This window comes from Excalfactoria chinensis, chromosome 1 (genome assembly GCF_039878825.1).
Source record: "Excalfactoria chinensis isolate bCotChi1 chromosome 1, bCotChi1.hap2, whole genome shotgun sequence".
NCBI lineage: Eukaryota > Metazoa > Chordata > Aves > Galliformes > Phasianidae > Excalfactoria > Excalfactoria chinensis.
Window position 1 is genome coordinate 89,806,186 of NC_092825.1, and position 7,568 is coordinate 89,813,753.

Consider the following 7,568-nt stretch of genomic DNA (forward strand, 5'->3'; position numbering starts at 1 on the left):
AAAGAAGTTTCTGTATCATCTCTTCTTCATAAAAGTGAGTATTTATAGACAAGGGAAATTTGGAAGCCACAAATGTTCAAGGCCATGAATTGTAAAAACAGAATGCTTTGGCTTGTCAGGGACCTATAAGATCACCTAGTTCTAACCTCCCTGCTATGGGCAGGGACTCCTCCCTCTAGACCAGGTTGCTTACAGCCCCATCCAGCCAGGACTTGAATGATTCCAGGGATGAGGCATCCACAGCCTCACTGGGCAATCTGTTCCAATCTGTCTCACCACCCTCACAGTAAAGAATTTCTTCCTAACATCTAGCCTAAATCTACCCTCTACCTGTTTAAGGCCATTTCCCCCTTTCTGTCACTACATACCTTAATAAAAAGACCCTCCACAGCTTTAGACTAAACCCCCTTCAAGTTCTGAATGAAAATGAAAAAGGAATGAAAAATTATAGCATTTTTGTGTTTATGATTGCAATTAATGTGACACTCACTGCAACAATGTCTGAGTTGATTGTGCTATGTAGAAAGTATTAATTAATTTATTATCCTGATACATTTAGGTTTGTGGTTTCATGTCATAGGTATTATAATAATACAGTACTTTAAAAAGGAATAATGAAGGTATTTCTGAGTATTTCCAGGTTTTACAAAAGAGTGGAAAAACAGTGGAAGATGATGCTGACTGGCATTAGGAGTCTCATTTAGATTTCTTAGTGCATTGTTTTACTCTGTCAGAGACTAAATCAATTAAATTTTAATTATTGTTTTGGTTTAGAAAACAGTGACTTTTTTACTACTGAAATTTGATCTTATTCTTAGACTTATATCCAGCCTCACTTCATTAGCAATTCTTCATAAATTTTCCTTCAAGAAAAGTATCTCCAAGTTTTAATTTGCTCAGCTGTGTGTGTCACAACATGTGTGAAACTTTTATTTTACACTATGCTAATTTCACTTAAAAAGACTTTTTGTTTGCTTTTGGTTTTTTTTCTTCCCCTCTTTTTTGAATTTACCTCTAAAGTGAGACTTACAGAAGAAAAATGAATTGAAAAGAAAGAAAACTTTGAAGCAATCTAAGGTCAAGACCTTTTGCAAGGAAATCAGCAATCAGTATATTTAATTGGTTTCTTGCCATAATACATTATTTTTTTTTTTTTTAACTGTTTCCCATATACTATCCCCTATCTTTTGTGTATCTTATCCATTCTTTAAATATCCCTGTATAAATCTAACTTCTTCTTTGTTTTAGACTGATTACGAACAATTATTGACTTAAACTGGAGTGAATTGATATAACTAAAATATGTGAGAATTGGCCCTTAGAGTCTAATGCTAATTTTCCCAGTAAGACAAGTTTAAAGTGATAAAAATTTAGAAAGCTGTTTTAAGCACCAGGTTTTCTTTCTTTCTTTCTTTCTTTCTTTCTTTCTTTCTTTCTTTCTTTCTTTCTTTCTTTCTTTCTTTCTTGTCCTGCAGGAATTGGATTTTTTTTTTTTTTTTTTACTGAACTAGTAGCTAATTTTCTTCAGCTTGATGTTTATGATGTGACTGTACTTCTATCAGACATGACTGGAATCAGACGATACATTGAAAAAAAGAAAGAAGGTAGGCTGCATTCCCTCCTGGTCTTTGAGCTTAATAAATAATTTGAAAAGGGGCTGCTACTTCTAGGATAAATTTTAGACATGTTGATGTTCCCCAAATAAATCAAGGAAGATAAGTCAATGCAGTAAACTTTATTTTAGAAAAATATCTACCTAGATAACTGTCAAATTCCAAGATACCTCTGGGAAATTAGGAAACTATACTTCCAGAATCAATTTATTTTCACCCTTTCAGCTGCTTTTTTCCAATCTTTATAGAATCCTTTTTCCTAAAGTCTGGCTGTCCACCTAGAATTTAATTTTATTTTGCACTTCCAAGTAACTATATTTCTCCTCTGTGATAAGAATAGTGCCATCCTTATCTGTCAGTCAAAAATAGTATAATGACATAACTTCCTTTGTGCTGTCCATCCTTTCTTTTTTTATTTTTTATTTTTTTCATTTCTGTCTTTCACTGGCAGAGATGAAATACTCCTCTACTTACTTCACTTCTCCTTACAATTATATCACTTTCATTCCTTGAATTCATCTTTTGACTCCCAGTTTTGTAGCAATTCAAATTCAGACTGCTTTTCCTTATTTTTACGTCCACTACAATATTCCCTGCTCATCTGATTTGTTCTATTTTATTTTTATTTTATTTTATTTTATTATTTTATTTTATTTTATTTTATTTTATTTTATTTTATTTTATTTTATTTTATTTTATTTTATTTTATTTTATTTTTTAATTTCCTCTCTTCCAGTGAAACACTATTTGCTGTTTGTCCATATCAATGATGACTTTCTTCAAGCTGTTTCCATGGCAGATATTGTGTTTCAAAACTTGTCTCTTCTTCCTGCTTTCCAGGCATACTTCTACAACTGTATTTGTAAGAAATGCAGAGTTAACACCCCTTCAAGCCAACGGGAGGCACACTATTATTATTTAGAAGAAAAAAAAAAAAAGGAAATTATTTACACATTAACACATTCAGGCACAAATATATATGTGTGCACACTCCTGTGTTATTTGTTGGAGAGTGCTATTTAGGTCAAGAGGAGTCTTCAGGGTGCAACAACAATCTAATAAGTTATTAAATTGGTGCTCTTGTAATGATATTCTATTGTCTGCTTGCTAGGCAATTTCCATTTTCTAACTCAAATTTAAGCTCATCTCTATTAATTGTGTTTCAACACTCTTGTCCAACCATATGTGTATATATATATGTAATCAGAACTGCATACAAGGAATAAAACTGCGTGTTTCACATAATTTTTTCCATTTTTCCAGGCATGCATGCTTTTCTCTCAGTGAAGTCTAGACAGTCACAATCGGAGGGAGTAACTGTACTTTCCTTAAAGCAGTCAGTCTGTAATCTCTCTGTGCTTAAAAAAAAAAAAAAAAAAAAAAAAGTGGTGTTTTTCCTATCCCAGTTCATTTGCTCTTCTATGCTTGAACATGCCATGAAAAATGTAAAGGACTGCTTTTATTTGTTTTGAATTTATTACAATTTATGATCCTTTCAGAAGTATTGATATCATCAGATGAATTGCTCTTACTTTTCTACTTTGTGGAAGTAGAAACTCTCAGCATTGGCCTAATCTTTTTCTCATGAAGGATAGTGGGAGTTTTGTTTACAGTTACATTTGGGAAGAGCAGTGATGGTTAGTACTGAACTATTTTACTAATCTAGGTTTTGAAAATTGGAGTGCTTGGAAGTATCTTTTAAGTCATTGCTTCATGCTTTTGAGAAGTATAGTGTCCTATACTACTTTTGAGAAGTATAGTATCCTATAGTGAATAGGAATTGTTAATGCAAAATACAGATGTCACTGAAACATAAGTTGATAAATTTACTAATTAAAAAAAATAAAATAAAAGTTTAAAGTATTTAATAGAATCATGTCATAGAATGGTTTGAGTTGGAAGGGACATTTAGGATTACCTAGTTCCATCCCCCCTGCTATAGGCAGGGACACCTTCCTCTAGACTAGCTTTCTCAAAGCCCCACCCAGCCTGGTCTTGAATTCTTCCAGGGAGGGGACATTCACAACCTCTTGGGGCAACCTGTTCCAGTGTCCCACCACCCTCACAGTAAAGAATTATTTCTTCCTAACATCTGGTCTAAATCTACCCTCTTCCAGTTTAAAGTCATTTCCCTTTGTTCTGTTACTACATGCCCTTATAAGAAGCCCCTCCCTGGCTTTCCTGTAGGACTCTATCAGGTACTGGAAGGCTGCTCATAACATTCCCCAGGAGCCTTTTCTTCAATAGGCTGAAGAGCCATAGTTCTTTCTGTCTGTCCTCATAGGATACTCTGCTTATATCTGTGGCCCTCCTCTAGACTTCCACCAACAGCTCATTGTATTTCTTGTATAGAGAGCCTCAGATCTGTATGCAGTACTCCACGTGGGGTCTCACAAAGAGCAGAGTAGAAGGACAGAAACACCTCCCTTGACCTGCTGGTCATACTTCTCTTGATGCGACCCAGGGCATGGTTGGCTTGCTGGGCTTCAAGAACACATTGCTGGCATGTGTTGAGTCTTTCATCAACTGACAAAGTTATTTTTAAATGAAGTGCTTTACTTGTTAAATTGATACTAAGCCTCTATGTTATTAGCTTGTGATTAAGAAAATATTTTGAGTCAGTTGTAGTATTTTTTTTCTTGATTTTCTTGTCATAATTCCATAAATAATAATTTAATAACAATTTAATGGTGTACATAATTTTGAAGTGTGGTAGCTGTTTATTTGGATATATATTCTTTGAGTTCATCATAGAAAAAATATCCCAGATACTATTAAATATAAGTGCTTGTGGTCCTGGGGTAGGGTTGTGAGCTTTTATGTTTTTGTAGTTTGTGTGTTTTCCAGATCTATTGCAGCACTATCAAGGAGTTCACTGTGATGCGCCACAGGAGCATTATGGGGTTCACCAGGGTACAGAGGTTCCATATGTAAGTTATTTAAAATAACTGTAATGGTTAAACAAGTTTAGAACTTAAAGACCAAGTATAATCTGGAAAATAAAATAAAATAAATAAATAAAATAAAATAAATAAATAAAATCACTTGAGACTGAAAAATTTATATTTCCCTGCTTTGTCTCCTGTGTAGAAAGACAGTGTACAGCTTTTATTGAAGCTAATTCTTTGCTTTGAAAACATACCCTTAGCCATGTATAAGATCTGTATGATGAGAAGAATGAGAATGTTAAGCATTAGAAGTCTAAATATCCTATTTTCTTTTTGGCCTAGTCAGTATTTCTTTCACATGCACTTTTAATATTGTTGTTGCCTAAATCATATATTAATGTTTTGGTCTCTGTAGCTTAAAGGCATAATTCCAGTAATGAAGGGAAATAAGCAGAATGCTTGATGAAGTAGCTAAGCTACCAAACAGCAAAGAGAATGTTTCATCAACTATGTTTTAACAACTGGCATATAAAGATGCCACAGTTTGTCATATCCTCAGCATGAAATTCATCTCTTTTTATTACAATGTAGTATGGTATCAAAAGGGTCAAATTAGCAAAAATTCTGTAAAAGCGTAATAGCAGCAATAGCAAATAAACTAAGAAGATATTATATAAGAAAAAGATGTTTTAAGAATTATTTCATGCAGTAATGCTATTTTTTCCTATTTCTGTAAGTGGGAGCATCTGCTAAATCACATTGAAAGAACCAGAATCAGTGGTCACACACAGGAAAGCTATGGAGGCTCTCTGCTAAAAATGATATCGTCTTTCTTTACCTGTCCACTATTTCATGCTTCATGCTAAAAATAAAACCTAAATTCTGAAGTTTCTAAGAAAATAGTTTTTAAAATCTCCTTTTTTTAATTTTTTATTTTTTATTTTTTTCTTTCTTCCCCAAGGCTGTCTATGTTGTTCATTGTTTGTAATACATGTATATTTTCTAGCTGTAGAAAAATATTTGTGTATGAGTTAACTGCATGAATGAATTAAAGTGTTGTTTTTTTTGTTTTTGTTTTTGTTTTTTGTTTTATTTTTAGCAATATTCTGTGAAAATTACTGAATATTTTTAAAACAAATCAAGTAAAATATTGTTAGAAAGGAGGAATTTTAGTTGTTAAATTGAAGAGTATTGTAAGTACCACTATTAAAACATTTAATTTTCAATTTTCCTTTATACCTTAAAGCATTTCAAATCCCCCTTCTAAACAGTGATGCTGCTTATATACAGCATACATCTGCAGAGGCAGTAACAAATAGGGAAGCATCTGCATTTGAATTTATGCTCATAGCACAGAGTGATTACAGTGTGGATCTGAGTGTTCCGTTTCATGGTGCATTTGTGTTGACTACACAGATTTGATAATTCTGTTTTGGAGGAAACAGTGTTTGGAGATGTGCTCCAAGTCAGCACCCAGCTAACCCCTGCTTAGGATTCAGAACTGTGGCAGTATCCTCATGCATCTTTGAACCTAAGGAATGGTGGAATATTTACTCCAGCAAACCAAACTAACTTTGTTTCATCTATAAGTACTCTGGAAGAACTTCCTAAACTCAAACAAGACCGTAAGCCACAAGGGAAGGACATTCAGTTTTACTTTCTCCATCCTCTGACTATCAGTCTTTTAGGTCAAACAGTGTCAGTATGTTCGAAATTAAAGCAGTGGTGGAACATGAGATGTACTAAAGCGAGCCCTAGAGAGTTTGGGGAGTAGATGAAAACTATAAGTTTTTTTGAGGTCTGCTATGTGAAGAGCTTTGTACAGAGAAGGAGGGGTGAGCCACTTGGAAAATGTTCTGATTCTGTTAATTGCTTGCTCATTATTCCACAAGCAAGCTTACACATAATTTCCCCCTTTCAGATAAGGCGCAGCTGGAGATCTGTCTGATGCTATCAGCTCTTTTGAAGTGATTGGGCAATACCTTCATTATTAGAAAGAAAAGATCTACAGACAGATTATTATTAAATGGGTAAACCAACATGAAATGTTTTAGAATTCTCTTATGCAGTTAGTCAAATATACCAGTTCTATCATTTCTGAATAAATATATGAAGAAAATAGCCTCATGGAGACTAGAGTCACAGAACTGCACTCAGTCTGGCAGAAGCAGATTGTCTCAGTGTTATATAAGGAACATAGGACAGACCAAATTAGGTCAGAGCATTTCTGATGCTGAATGTTCAAAAAATGGCAAAAATATGACTTTTCTTGGACCACAACATCATGTAGCCCTTTTTCAAATCCACTCCTAGATATGAAGTAATGCTTTGCTTTTCTGACCTTAAGACTTTTCTCTTAAATAGATACCAGTTCTTATGTATTCTGTCCCTTTATGGTGAGAGATTAAGGTCATTATTCATTCTCCATGTTACACTCCAGACTGTATGCATTTGTGCTATGTCTCTCTCACCCTGTCATTTCTTTTCCAGGTTAGAGGGTCCTAGTCATTTCTTAGACTGAAAGAAGTTACCTTGGTAATTGTTATTCTTCTCTGAAATGTTACATTTTTCATGCCAAAAAGAGTACAGTGAAAATGCTGTAATGTATTTAACGAGAAGATGAACTATATTTTCTACCTAATGATAATTTCAGATTCGCTTTTTTCTTTTCCAGTTATCCCAAATGTATATTTATTCTTATTTCCATTGATTATTAAATTGTTTTTCTTGGTCATACAAATCCTTTCAGCATATACGTTGAGTTAGAATTGTTTGTTCCATGCATGATCTGCTTTACAAATATATATATATGCCGTAAATTTCATCTGTCCATCACTGAACCTTCCGTCATTCCTTTATGCTTTAGGAGAAGCCCTCTTCTCACTATGAATAAGTTACTTTTATCAAGGCACTGGCATACCTTTTCATATCATTTATTAATCATGGAGTTGTAGGGTTTGGAAGGGACCTCTGGAGATCATCTAGTCCAACACATCTGCTAAGATAAGTTCCCTGTAGTAGGTTGCCCAGATCTCCAGGGAAGGAAAATCCACAGACTCTGGCTAGT